Raw genomic sequence first — 13,630 nt, forward strand, 5'->3', positions numbered from 1 at the left:
TAAATATTTGAATAATTTTAAAAATCATGTTGCTGAGGAAGTCCTTTTACCAGTCTTCAAGGGATGAAATTATTAGGGCAATTAATTACATGATGCTCCTGAGAGCAAAGGGGTAAGACCTTGCTCTGCTCAGCCATATACTTACTGTGCAGAGTCATTTCTGAGCAGTCTGACACACCCTTCCTGCAGTATAATTCTATGGTCAAAATTATTTTAGAACAATGAATTGCGTGATACAAGAGATGGTTCTTTAACCTTAACAAGAATCTTAGTTTCTTCAAGGAGTTTGTCTAAAAAATATTTTCTCAAGAAAATATTATTATTATTATTTTAAAGGAGGGCTAGATCCTTGGACACCAGTAGTCTTTAATAATTGGCAGGAAAAAAAAAATTGTTAACAAGGTTCAGAGGTATGCATCTGCAGAATAAAACAAACTAAGAATTGTGGCCAGGAACTCTTGGCAACAGAACTGCTGAGACTATTAATTATAATTTTTGTTTTTATTGGCAGAAGCTACTAAAATATTAAAATATATGGTGCACTTTGATATCATGAGGAGCAAAGGGAATGGTGCCAACTTCAATTCTGTCCAGTCTAAAATTATGTTTCAGAAGAAAGAAAAGCACTTATCCACAGATAATGCAGGAACTGCATTCAGTTTAAGACTGATCATTGAAAAAATTCATTAGTATTGCAAATTCAGCTATTCTAACTGGAAGGTTAGTATTGGTTTCCGCCACCTCTCCTTTCAAGTTCTAATATTTTTCAATGTTAAACAACTTCTAGATTTTCAGCCAAAAGTATCAAAACCCAGTGGTTTCAAGAGGACTGCTTCTACTTTTCCACTGCATAGTTTTTGAGAAATAGTGGAGACTATTTAAGATAACCATTGTCATTTGTACATAATAAACATTCCTTTTTTTTTTTAATTAAAACATCTCAGTCATTCCACCCTTTGTTATTATGACAGGAATGCCAGTTGGAATAGAGCAAGGCTGAAAATACAACCTTTGAAATGCACATGACATTATCCCTACCTTCAGTTACCTTCTGCAAGAAATGCTTATGTGCAGTACAGAATAAACTGGCTATTGGATGAATGCCAGTAAAATTAAGAAGAGGCATGTGTGAGTTGGAAGACTGGGATGGAAATGGAAAAGAAGGTGAGATCTCAAATGGAGACAAAGAAACCATCTCGTCAGCTGTGAGAACCCACTGTTAACTCCTTACAGATTTTTTCCAGAGACAGCTGGTTTTTAATCACTGGCATCGTTAGAACATTTCTTTCACCATTCAAGTTTCTTTTCTTTTTACACCATTTTTACCAGCAATCTTACTAGAGATTCTTTTTAAAAAAAGATGATATCCTGACCCAACCCTGAAGACTGAAGTCTTTTTCCTCAACAAAAACATGACAAGGAAGCACGAGTTTCTATAATTTGCCTCCAGTTATGTTTGAAGCCAACAAATATAGAATCTGTTATAGAAAAAAAATACACCTTTCCAAATTTTACTTTTGGAATGTCAAACATCACTTCAAAACTCAACCAGTGTCATAAATTTTGGAAGCAGCAGGCCAACTTTCTCCATCAGCACTGAGCTTAGGAGCCATAAACAATATTAACAGAATCAAAAGCAGAACTGAAGCTGATGTACTGAGCAGACACTTTTCCTGAGGCACTAACGTTCATACATTACAACCAGAAAGGGCTGGTCCATTAAACAAAGCATGGGACATAGACTCTCTCTAGAAAATCAGAAAAGACCCATCTTTCAGACAGGCATCCACACTTGAATGAACTGTTCTGTCAGTACAGAAGCCACTACACACTTTTCACGTTCTCTTCCAACAGTTCATTTCTTCTACTACTAAATAAAATCTAATTATGAAACATCAGTTATCAAATACCTTTACATGATGTATTTGTTTCTTAGCTAGCATGTCACCTTTAACTCTTTTCAGGAGCCTATGACACTGAAGATCCCCAAGACTTCCACTGCACTGTCATGTGTGTTTTGCTTGCTTTCAGCACAGCAGGTCAATGCATCCCACCAGTCACTGTGCAGGAGCCAGCCAGAACAGCATGCAACCTCCTGCTCTCTGTGGGCTTTTTTCAGATACTCAGCACTCACCAGCGGATAATTATCAGGATCTAATCCATCAAAAACAAACAACACAAACCTCTCTCCTTTCCCCCTTATAACAGAAACCACTTGACTAACTACAGGAAGTGATGATTACCTATCTCTCCAGGAAGGGCTGGCAGTGACTACAGACATTCTGCACTAAGAGGTGTATGATTATTAGGACTGTTACAGAAATTCTGTAGCCTCAATGCTGCCACCGGTCAGAAAACAGTCCTTCAGCTGCATTTACACCAAGACAAGTCAGAAATAAACCTGTGAATGGATTTGAATGCAATTGATTTTCTTTCATTTGATTCCTTTAGGAAAGAAAATACTACATCAAACCAATAAATGCGAAAAATGCGCTACTTTAAAATGAATACATTTTATCAGCTTACCAGGATTTACCTTCATGTTCTTGCCAGCTTCCATTCCATTGATATTTTTAACTCTCATTAAATACTGCTGTTCTAGTAAGCTCCTGTTAAAGTTCACTGTCAGTCCCTCCATTGCTCTGAACACAGCTGACTATAGGCTCGTAATTACTTCTGCTCAGGAAGATTCAAAAGGTTGAAAGGCTGTCTTCTAAATCCAGGAGCTTCAAATGAAAATTTGTATGATGCAACTGAGCAAGCTTGGATGAGGGAAGTTTCTAGACTGCTACGGAATGAGGTAACAAGGAGAAGGGAAGGAGAAGGTGGGAATTCATAGACAAACCACCTCTAAGAGACTTCCAAGAACCTAGAGAGGATTACATAAAGCTTGATGTAGCTCAGAAAACCACATCACTTCAGTCCCAAAGCAACAAAAAGATACCTGAGAAGGGATTTATGCTGACTCGTGAGCACTGTCTCATCATTCTAAAGTGGTTTTTAAAACAACACCAAAAATGACACTAGGGCAAAATACTCAGTGACCAGCTTGCACCAGCCAAGTAAGTGTGCTACATTTTCAGTTTCAAGAGAAAAGGAAGAACTTTCCCATTAGCATGGAATATCCCTCTGTTCTCTTCCCAAATACAAAGTCTAAAGTCACAGTTGAGTGCTCCTGCTGGTTCTGCTGTGTTGGCTGTCCTACTGCTTTTACCACTGGTGGTTTCTTCAATTTAGACCACTCAGAATATTGCTTTTGCATGGAGCCAATAACTGTGCACTTCTATGCTTGCTTTCCTCAGTTTTTCTACAATTTCTGTCTTGGGAGAAACCAGATTACCTTTACTGCAACATATGGACTTTAATTTTGAGGCAAGAAAAATTCTTTGTTCAGATACCTGTTAAGAATCTCAGTATAGTGCCCATTATTGCCTTCCTCCCATTTCTATAAAGTTATTCCCACAATGCACTGGAGAAAGCATAGCTGAAAAGCAATGGAACAGCAGGCTTTGTAAGTGGCATCACTCAAACCTAGCTGCAAATACAACTTTTACTACTGTTGTCTGCCTACTGTTTACGGGCCGTTTCAGCTTTCGTGACTAATGGGGCAGGAGGACCCACAAACCCATGCCCCAGGAAAAGGGGAAAGGGTAGGGAGATGGGCCTAAAAACAAAACAGTGGCAACAATCTGAGGAGGAAAGTTAATTTACTAAATATGATATCGGTATGCAAGATAACAGACTGTAATACAATATAATTGGAATTGAGGCTAATAAATCAAATAAAATGAGAGAGTGACCAAAAACTGAAGGCCTTACTCTAATGCTGAAGGCGAGATGGCTAGGGCACATTCAACAGCAGAGACAAGCAGAAAAAGAGGAAAAAAGGGACATCTCGTGACTTGCAAACAGTTTTTATCTCTCCTTCTGAACAGAAAATGGAAACAGAAAGTCTTCTGGGATATGTAGTTCTTTCTTTCTGAGAACCAGAAAAATTTGGCCAGTACACAGAACTGGAGCATTAAATCTTTAACTCCTAGTGCTCTACATGACATTATGATGTGGAATACCGATAACCATGACATTGTCCTAATATCTTTTCTCTTGTTTCCAAGGAGAAACAGGAAGTACTGAAAAGAAGATGGAGCAAGCATACTTTCATCCCAAGTATCAATAGTAACACTGTCCTTGACAGAAAGATCGACACATTTAGTTCTACACACTACATAGACATAACATCTAGGAGTGAGTATACTGAGAAAACTACACTTGTGAAAGGTAGAGTATACTAAATAGCAACCTTGGATGAAGAATACTCATCCAATACTGGAAATAATAAAAGTAATAATAATAAATAAAAATCTTGTTCCTTGTAACAAAATACACTGCTGAATAGTCTGGGAAGGTGCAAGGTCTACAATCATGCTTTGCCTTCATTTAAGCTCATGCCTTCTCTTCTGGTCTGGTGGCTGAAAGGGGTATATGGGAATGGGTCACACAGGCAGCACATTAGGATAAGAGACAGAGCTACCTAAAGTCACTCCGAGCTGCTTATTTTCAGTATGACCATTAAGGAAAAGAGCACATAAGGATTTTTTTCATTGCCAAAAGCAACGTAAAACAAAGAAAAGCCATGCATTTGACAGTCTCCAACATGTTCTCTACAGATTATGCCATGTCATCGCCCTGATGTGATGCTGATTTCTTCATCATCTAAAATACTAGAAAGGTAACAAAGCAACTTAGATACTTGCATCATGACAATAGCATGCTTTAGATCTAACAAAGGACATCAGAAATAGAAACTGTTCCAATGAGGTGGACATGTGGAACTGGAGATGTTAATCAGCTAAGCTGCAGGTCACTTTAAAGGGACCATGATGCATGCATGCAAAAAACTAAATAGACCAGTAGACATTTCTTTTGCTTTCTACATTCACATACCTCTGTGGAAAAAGCTTTTATGAATCATACACTACTGCCAGGTGTAAGAAGTGTCCTTTCTTATCAAAACTGAATTTTGCAAACATTCAGGTAAGATGGATTCACAATGGGGAACTATTATTTCATTTGTATTTGCCAGTTGAGAAACTCCACACTCTATAGGACATCAAGCATCTTTTTTTTTTTTTTTCCCCTGTGATTTCTAAGAAAAACAGAACAAAACAAATACATAACCCTAACCTAAAGACTAAAATAAGACACTGTTATTATTAGCAAGACAGCATAAACACAGAATATTTGCTCCCCTTCTCCTTCAGAGACACCATTATTTGTTATATCTCAGTGAAAATAAGCTCTTCTAGTTGAGTAACTTACAATAGCAGTGATATAAAAGAAGACAAGAAAGTTGTCAGAAAGCAATAAGACTGGGGCTTCTCCATGAGGGAGGACAAGCAGGGTGTGACCACAGCAGAGACAGGAGAGTGCTTTCATCTGTCTGTCCGTCTGTTATGGCACAGTCCTTCAGCATGTGAGCTGGGAGAGCTGGGGCTGATAGGAAGGTCTGCTTGAAATGCCAGGTGCTCTGAGTTGATGACCAGGTTTAAAGTGTATGCAGGTAGCTAATCAGGAGTAGAATCACAGAATATCCCCAGCTGGAAGGGACTCAAGTATCTTTGAATCTAACTCCTGGCTACACACAAGACCACTCAAAAATCAAACCATATTTCTTAAAGCATTGTCCAAATGCTTCCTGAGGTCCAGCAAGCCATGGTGCCATGACCACTTCCCATTTACTTAGTATGGATTTGAGTCCTGCATTCAAGTCATCAAACGTTAAATTTTTTGAACATTAAAGAGAACTGTCCCTAAAATGGAGTGCAGTAGAACTCCATTAATAACTGGCCACCAGTCTGATGTAACCTCATTTACCACAACCCTTTGAACCTGACCCACCAGCCAATTGCTCCCCCATCACGTTATGTTTTTTTCTAGCTGTGCTGGACATTTTGTCTGGGAGAATACTGTGAGAAATAGAATTGAAAGCTTTGCTGAAATCCAATATGATTTCATCAACTCCTTTATCTTGGTCAACTAGATGACGAACCTTGTCACAAAAGAGTGTTGAGTTCATGAAACAGGACTTTCTCCTTGTGAATCTGAGTTGACTGTGATCAGCAACTGCGCTGATTTTCAGGAGTTTTTCTTGAAATTCCAGAGTAGTCTTCTTTCTAATTTTATCAGGCACTGAAGTGAGACTGACAGCCCTGTTATAACCAGGATCTTCTTTCTCACCCTTCCTGAAAATATTTGCCAGCTTCCAATCAATTTGGACCAAAGACCATTAAAAATTAGTTGAAAGAGGTCTCACAAGGACATCAGTCACCTCTTTGACGTGTTGAAGTCCATAAAGCCCTGAGTTCTGTGCATTCAGCTGGAGTAGAAAATCCTGCACTCGTTTGGGGTTGGCTGTGAGTTTATTATTAGTGTGAACATGGTCCTCTAGCTTGGGTCACTTGTGGTATCACAGCCTGTGTTAAAGATTGCAGTGAAGAAGTCATTAAATGTTTTGCTTTGTCTATGTTCCTATCAGTGAAGAGATTGTCCTCATCAACTAATGGAAAAATGTTATCTCTGGTCCTCCTGTTGTTGTTAATATATTTTAATTTAAAAGTCCTTTTTGTTGTCCCTCACAGTAATTGCCAGCTTCAACTCTAATGAAGCTTCGGCTGCATGAATCTTCTCCCTGCACTGGCAAACAGCATCTCTGTAGTCCACCTGTGTTGCTCAACCTCCCTTCCAGTGGCCATATACTTTCTTTTTCTGCCAGAGCTCTACAATAAGATTCCAGGTCAGCCATGCCTACCTTCTGCCTGCCTGTGTGACTTCCAACATTTTGGAATTGCCTATTGTTGTGTTCTTAAGAGATCTGCTTAAAAAGTGATCGGTACTAATGGCCCCAACATCTTCAGAAGCAGTTTCTATAGGAATCTTACTAAGTAGTTCTCTGAGAATCATGCAGTCTTCTCTCCCCGTATTTAGTGTTGCAGTTTTGGTAGCAGCTTTCCTCCCATTACCAAAGATTTTAAGCCCATGTACATCATAGTCATTATGGCCAAGACAGTCACCAATTGCCGCTTTCAATTAGGAAGAGGTAGGGTCTGAGACAAGGCTACAATGTAGGTCCAGATATGGGCTTAAGGACAGGCTATGCTATGAATTTACAGAATAGTGCTGAAAATGAATGCCTGGGCCTGACCTTAAAAATGGATTTCCTGGACACACAGGCAGTGGGTGCACCTCTTGGTGCTTAGGGCTATGACAGTAATGACCTGCTTGTCACTACAAGACATTCACTGTCCTCCTAGTTATCTCCTAGGTAGGAATGCTGCATTTATGTTGCAGAGACAGCTGACATTCAGAAGTTCTTCTTATCCTTGTAACATACACAAAACAAAAATGTTCACTGATAGGTTGGTCTTCATTCTACCTCACTGACATTAGCCATGTATAACCCTCTGATTCCAGTATCTACTGACAAACAACATGCATGCCGATACACGACACTGAACAATCTGAGGTGAACCAGCTATTCCTTAAAAGAGAAAACAATTGAGTTAATTACAAAATGTTCATCAATTTGAGCAAGAATGTACTACACACTTTTAGTAAGAGTTGAAAATGTGTTTGCCCAAGGCAATCTTTCACACATTTTTGTTCTGACTTAAAATTTTAACACCAGAGTTTTAAAAAGAAGCCCTGACAAAGAAACCATGCAGCAAAACTGGCCTAAGCAGGGATTTATATGGTGATGAGACCACACTTGCTGGGTTTTCTAGAGTATTTGACAATAATTCTCCTCCTTTTCTGGGTCTGGCACTCATGGGGACCCTGTGGTGGGTCCAAAGAAATGGTCTCACACTGAGACCTCTGGTAGTTTACAATGAAAAAATGTCTTCAACCTGGAGAGTGTCCAAAGATAACTGCATAGCCAGTAATATTTTATTTCCTTTATGCGCTCTTGGAACTTCTGCATTAGACTTTGGCAAGGTAACATCACACTTAATTTTGCATCATGCAGTCAAAAACTGGACTATTAAAAAAAATTATGAACAGTTTACAGGTTATGACTATTGTGCCCTACACTCATCAAAATTTTTGGAAGTTTTACCTCAGCACTGAAAGCCAAGCCAGATTACCATACAAACACTTAGACTGAGGTAAGAAGAAAAGGGTATTTAATTCAAAACTGAAGTCTAGTCACATTTGTGAAATATATACTGAACTGGATAAATAGAGTGGTTTGGTTTTTCATTTATTGGGCACATGCTTCATATTATGCTCTTATAAGGTACAGTTATTTCTGTAGAAGGGGTATTAAGTGAACCTAAAGTCATCACAGTACTACCTGACATGGTGTACTTGATCAAAATCAGTAAAACATCCTTTCTAGTTATTTAAAATTTAATTGATATAATAAGAGATGTGAGCCTAACACATCCTGTCTTTGCCAAGGACAAAGGGCATCTCCATCAGCCTTTTCCTTTGCACAAGGCTGACAGCTGAAGTCAGCTCCTGTCTCATTAAGCACAGAAATCATATTGCCATCATGTGGTAGTCTAGAGACAGTACAAAACTGGGCAGCTCTCCTCTGCTCAATTTCAAAATAGTCATTTCAGTGACAATAAACTGTTATTTTATTTCAAGGAGATACTGAGGCAGCACTCCAATGGATATACCTTAAGTATTCCCAAATATCAGAAATTTTGATTTTACTGAATGCAGGAGGAGACAGCTGAAAAGAATCTTAAATCTATTTTCATGAAGTTTGCTTCTCTCTCTAGCTAGTTAAACAAGATGCAAAACCAGGAAAGACATTAAGATGGAGTCCACCTTAATTGTTTCTGTTATTCACCTTTATTGTGGCTCATTATTGTGAATTTCCTCTGTCTGTCCCTTCCTGGCACATTTGTACACCCAGGCCATCCTCAGGGGAGAAGCTGTACGGTTGGGCTAGATGATCTTGTAAGCCCTTTCCAATCTTGTGATTCTATAATTCTGTGATTCTTAAATTGCAGCATGCTTCATTTCCCAATCTGTACAACAAAAATAATTGTCCCTGCCATGACTCTTCACCACTTCCAGGAAGGATCTATAGGTCTTATCAGATTATCATAATTACAAAGACAAAAAAATTTAGCTGTTTGGATTCCCTCAGTGTCTGAAGTAAGCAGTTTTGTAACAAGTCTGCCTCTAAATAAGCATTCATGAGAACAGGTTGAAAGATAGGATCACATTATGGAGTGGTCTGCACTATAAACTATGCTCACATTTAGTGATACATATGCTTGCAATTACAATCATACATACAAAATCAGCTATGCATTTCATTACCAATATTTATGTCCTGTAAAATAGAAGGTAAGCTCCAGTTGTGATATAATGGAAGTTATATAAATATGTAATATATAATGTAAATTACGGAGTTGCCAAGTATGAATACAATCAATGGTGAAGACTTGTTTATAGCTCACAATGTTCTGTTTAAGATAAATTATGGATGGCAGTTATATGGCAACAATTTCAGCCTTCAATTTTTAAATCACTTTATCGTTACCCTAAGGAAACAGTCGTCATTTTTACAATGCTATTACCTCTTCACTGTAGGGTATTAAAACTTTTTAGCAGTCTTTTCTCACATCTTTTGTGAAAGAACTTTCTTACAATATATTTGGAAGAATATTTGTGCCTCTTAAGAAATAGTTAAAAGAGGTCTGTGACTTATAGACAAACAAAATAATGTTTTTGCTCTTATATTAAAACGCTTCTTTCACCGTTAAAAATATTTCTGGGAAAGTCATAAGACAAAACTGAGTTTTTTTGTTTGCTACTTAAATTGGCCTTTTCCTAAAGTCTTTCCTAAACTTCCTTGACAATTTCTTTCCTTGACCAGTAGCTTTTTCACCAAAGTAACACAAGTATTAAGACAACCACTTCAGTTTCAGTGCATGCAAAGTTGCAAATAAAACCATCCTTACAATTCTCAGATATCAGAATCCAACTGCAGTTCTCACTACATTAGGAATAATATAAGAGAAAGTAGAAAAATTATTGTTTTGAATATTTAATATATATATACACACACACTTAATTAGCACACTATAATGAACTAGACTTCCAAGCTTTCATTCACTAATACAATTCAGGCTAATTCCTTTCATGTAGGAAAGAGATTCAGAATATCTTTTACTATTACAAGGTACTTAGCAGGATAAAAAAATCTGAGTACAGCTCTGAAGTTAAATAAGCATAAAATGATTGGAAGTATATAACAGCATGTCAACAAACATCTTCAAAATCTTACCCATAGTATCTACAGAGAACAACTTAATGTAAAATAATAATACAGCTTTCTTGTTGTTGTCGGTGGAGATAATTTTATTTGAATAGAAAATTCTGCAAAAGTGAGAACAACATACAAAGCAATCTGTAAAAGCAGAAAAGCTTACAGTTAAATTGCACAGTAAAAGTTTATGCTTTTCTCACATATTTACTGTTTATAAAGCATACTGATTTTCCATCTAGATAAAAGTACAAGTAAATAAACATATTCAGAGGTGTATTAAACTCTACGTTTTTGGCAGGTCTTTTTTTTTTTTATTTCCTTGGAAATTCTTCAGCATCCCATGTCAGAATCTCTCCTAGATTTTTCCCAGAAGAATGTATTAAACTGCTTTGTTTTTTCTACCTATATTACTAAGCTGAGGTCCTTTAAAAGCAAGTGACGTTGAAGTAAAACTAAATAGTAGGTCCAATTCCTACAACAAACCTCAGCCTTGAGAGACATGAAAATTACATCTTGTCTTAATTAGGCACTTTCATTCCAGTTGTCAGAGATTTGAACAAGTGTTAAGCAAATCGAAATATATATGTATTAATATTAGATATTTTCTTTGCATTTTTACTTTTTGATTTAATGTCTGCACCTGCTAGATACTTTTGTTTTAATATTCCAGAAAGGAAGGTGTAGCACGCTACAAAACATTTTGCAAATATCCCCTTTGCTTGGAAATTTCCCCTCTTTTCTAGAAAGGGAGGAAAAAAACAAATGCGAAGCACGTTGGCTGTTTGGCATTACGAATTTTATTCATTAAGAGCTAGATGTACTTACCAACACCAACTCACAGACCAGGTTAACCTACACTAAATCCGTAGTAATAAAAAGAGAGGAAGCAACTGAGAGATTTCTTATCCCATTTCACCTCATTCATTTCATTGGCAAGAGGACTTTGTTGGGCTCTCTCTTATTGAACAGAACGTGTCTTAAGATAGATCCCTGAGGAACTCTACTTGTAATTTATGATTTCACTTCTTACCTTTGCCAGTGGCATTGTAGTATATGTGCCCACATACCTCCATCACCACTACATCAGTAAATCCTGCATGACAACAACAAATACAAATGCTTCTGTATAAGAAAATATAAAGTTTCTTTGTAACAGTGTCTGAGAACATGACTTTTCTCTGCATCACAAAGCAATTTCTTGTTGCCTAAAGAAAGAAAACTTCTTCACAAGACAAAAACAGTGTAGAAAACTTAGAAAACATATAGCAATAAAATCTGGATTTAAGACCTCATCTATACTGTGCCAAAACTCCAAACTCAATGTTCCAAGTTCGTATCATGAACATAGTTGTAGACTTGATCCCATTTCATGTTTCAGAACCTGCAAATTGTGTCATGATAAGTGAAAGGTCATTAAGGCATTACCATTTTGGTAGAGTGGTCAAATAACTGGATACATCTCCTCCTTCTCCATAGATGGGTCACTGACTGAAAAGATGTCAATCTAACAAAAATTAGATCCTATTGCTGGATGACTGCTGGTTTAGTATTAATCCAGTTTCAACCACTTTACCAATATAAGAAGCAGTAGTCCATACTCAGCACCACAATAATGAGAAAAAAAAGCATCACAGATATGAAAATATGAAAATATGAAAAGAACTGCCTGCATGCTTAGCCAAACCAACCCCCCCAAAAAAAAAAACAAAACAACAAAACTACAAAAAAGGATGTGTATATATATACATACATATGTATGAAGACAGTTCATATCCTGGGTTGTTTTGTTTTGATCCTTCTCCTCAATAGGTGATAGACATCAGGATTATTTTCTTTTTGTTCCTATAAGGCAGTCTGTATCTGGTTTAAAGCATTACAGAAAGACATTAAGAACTTAATCAGCAAAAGCACTTTTGCCAAGATGATGGCTTGTACACAGACTTATTTAGAGTTTTGAATCTCAAAATTTGTTCACGAGAGGCTCCTTCCCTATTCTGTCCACCTCTTTAGCATCTGCTAATACTTAACAGAGTATTTAATTTCACTTCTAGTCTCAAAAATTGCAGCAGCCAACATTTCCATGTTTAAGACACAAATCAAAAAACATTCAGCATTGTTAACTTCCCATTTAGTCAGGGGTACCTCCCAGAAAATCTCAGTAATTACTCTTGATAGGTAGAATTTTGAGTGCTCAACTGGAATTGGGGTTGCTTGTGCTTGACACTGCACCAGCAGAGCCAGGACTCCTGTAGTGTTCCTTCTTGCCAGAACCCAACATTTAAATCTGCATGTCAGGCCAATAGTGCAGAAATAAACGAAGCAGATGATGTGAATACTAACTTAATTGCTAAGCTGTCCTAGAGATGTAAGCAGCTTACAGAGGATAATCAGTTCTGAACACCATAACATTTGAAAGGATGCTTCAATCAGATATTATAGTTTATGCCCTAAAAAAATTGAAGAGCTAAAAGTAAAACAACAGCGGATGCTGCCGAGGCAAAAAGCAGTAAGATAATTAGGGACAGCAACAGGCAATCATATACATTTCTCTCATTTCTTGCCAAGCCACATTGCTATATAGCCCTTGTTTTTTTTCAGGAATATGATCACCCCTGGAAGTGGTAACAAAGTCATTCTCCAATTGCTCTTCTCTATCTAGTATCTAATTTCTAAAACAGATACCTGCTCCTGTCCATATAGGAACCGTAAGCTCTCCTCCAAACCACATTTTCAATGAGAAGACTCTCGAGCCAAATACTTCTGTCTAGAACCACAGAAATTCTCCCCATTTAATTGAATTCCAACTCAGGAGATTCCAGTAGGATGTCTAGACAACTACCAGCAATTTAACTAAACAGCTTTCTCATAATTACATTAGAAAAAATGCATGGCTTTCTGTGATGGCTTAATTATGTGTTAAAAGAGCTGTAAAATAAACTTTCCTAAAGAAAATACTTGGCATGGTTTGGTTTCAACTACTGGTCTTGTGGCACATCATCTTTTGCCAGAAGTACCACAACAGAATGCACAGCTTCCCACATTAACTGTATTCAGGGTGCAGATCTTTGTCTAGATGGTTTATATAGTAGCTTGAAACAATAACAAGAAATAGGATGTTCAGGGGGAGAAAAAAAAAAAAAACAAAAAAACCCAGATGTGATTCACAAATAAATGGAACATTCCAAACAAGTTTCAAGTGTCGGGCAGCAGCAAATACTAAAAGAAAAGATTTTAAGAGATATTTCCTTTTCTCCTTCAACCTACACTGTTTCTGAGAAATGTATCTTAAGGTAGGTCAGGAAGGAAATGTTTCTCAATTTTTTTGGAAGAAATTTTAATTAA

The 13,630-nt window shown here is 37.3% G+C and overlaps 1 non-coding gene across 11 annotated transcripts in view; it reads right to left on the reverse strand.

The window, feature by feature from the left end:
* LOC100550383 overlaps positions 1–13,630 on the reverse strand; it is a 145,749-nt gene that overhangs the window by 71,259 nt on the left and 60,860 nt on the right. For 10 of the 11 annotated variants that reach the window (XR_002113100.2, XR_002113092.2, XR_002113084.2 and 7 more), the window contains 2 exons: positions 12,039–12,148; positions 11,319–11,381 (listed from right to left, as the gene is read on the reverse strand). This is a non-coding gene — a transcript (uncharacterized LOC100550383). The remainder of the gene's footprint in view (positions 1–11,318; positions 11,382–12,038; positions 12,149–13,630) is intronic. The other variant, XR_002113098.2, reaches the window with a different exon arrangement.

This window comes from Meleagris gallopavo, chromosome 3, assembly GCF_000146605.3.
Source record: "Meleagris gallopavo isolate NT-WF06-2002-E0010 breed Aviagen turkey brand Nicholas breeding stock chromosome 3, Turkey_5.1, whole genome shotgun sequence".
Taxonomy (NCBI): Eukaryota; Metazoa; Chordata; class Aves; order Galliformes; family Phasianidae; genus Meleagris; species Meleagris gallopavo.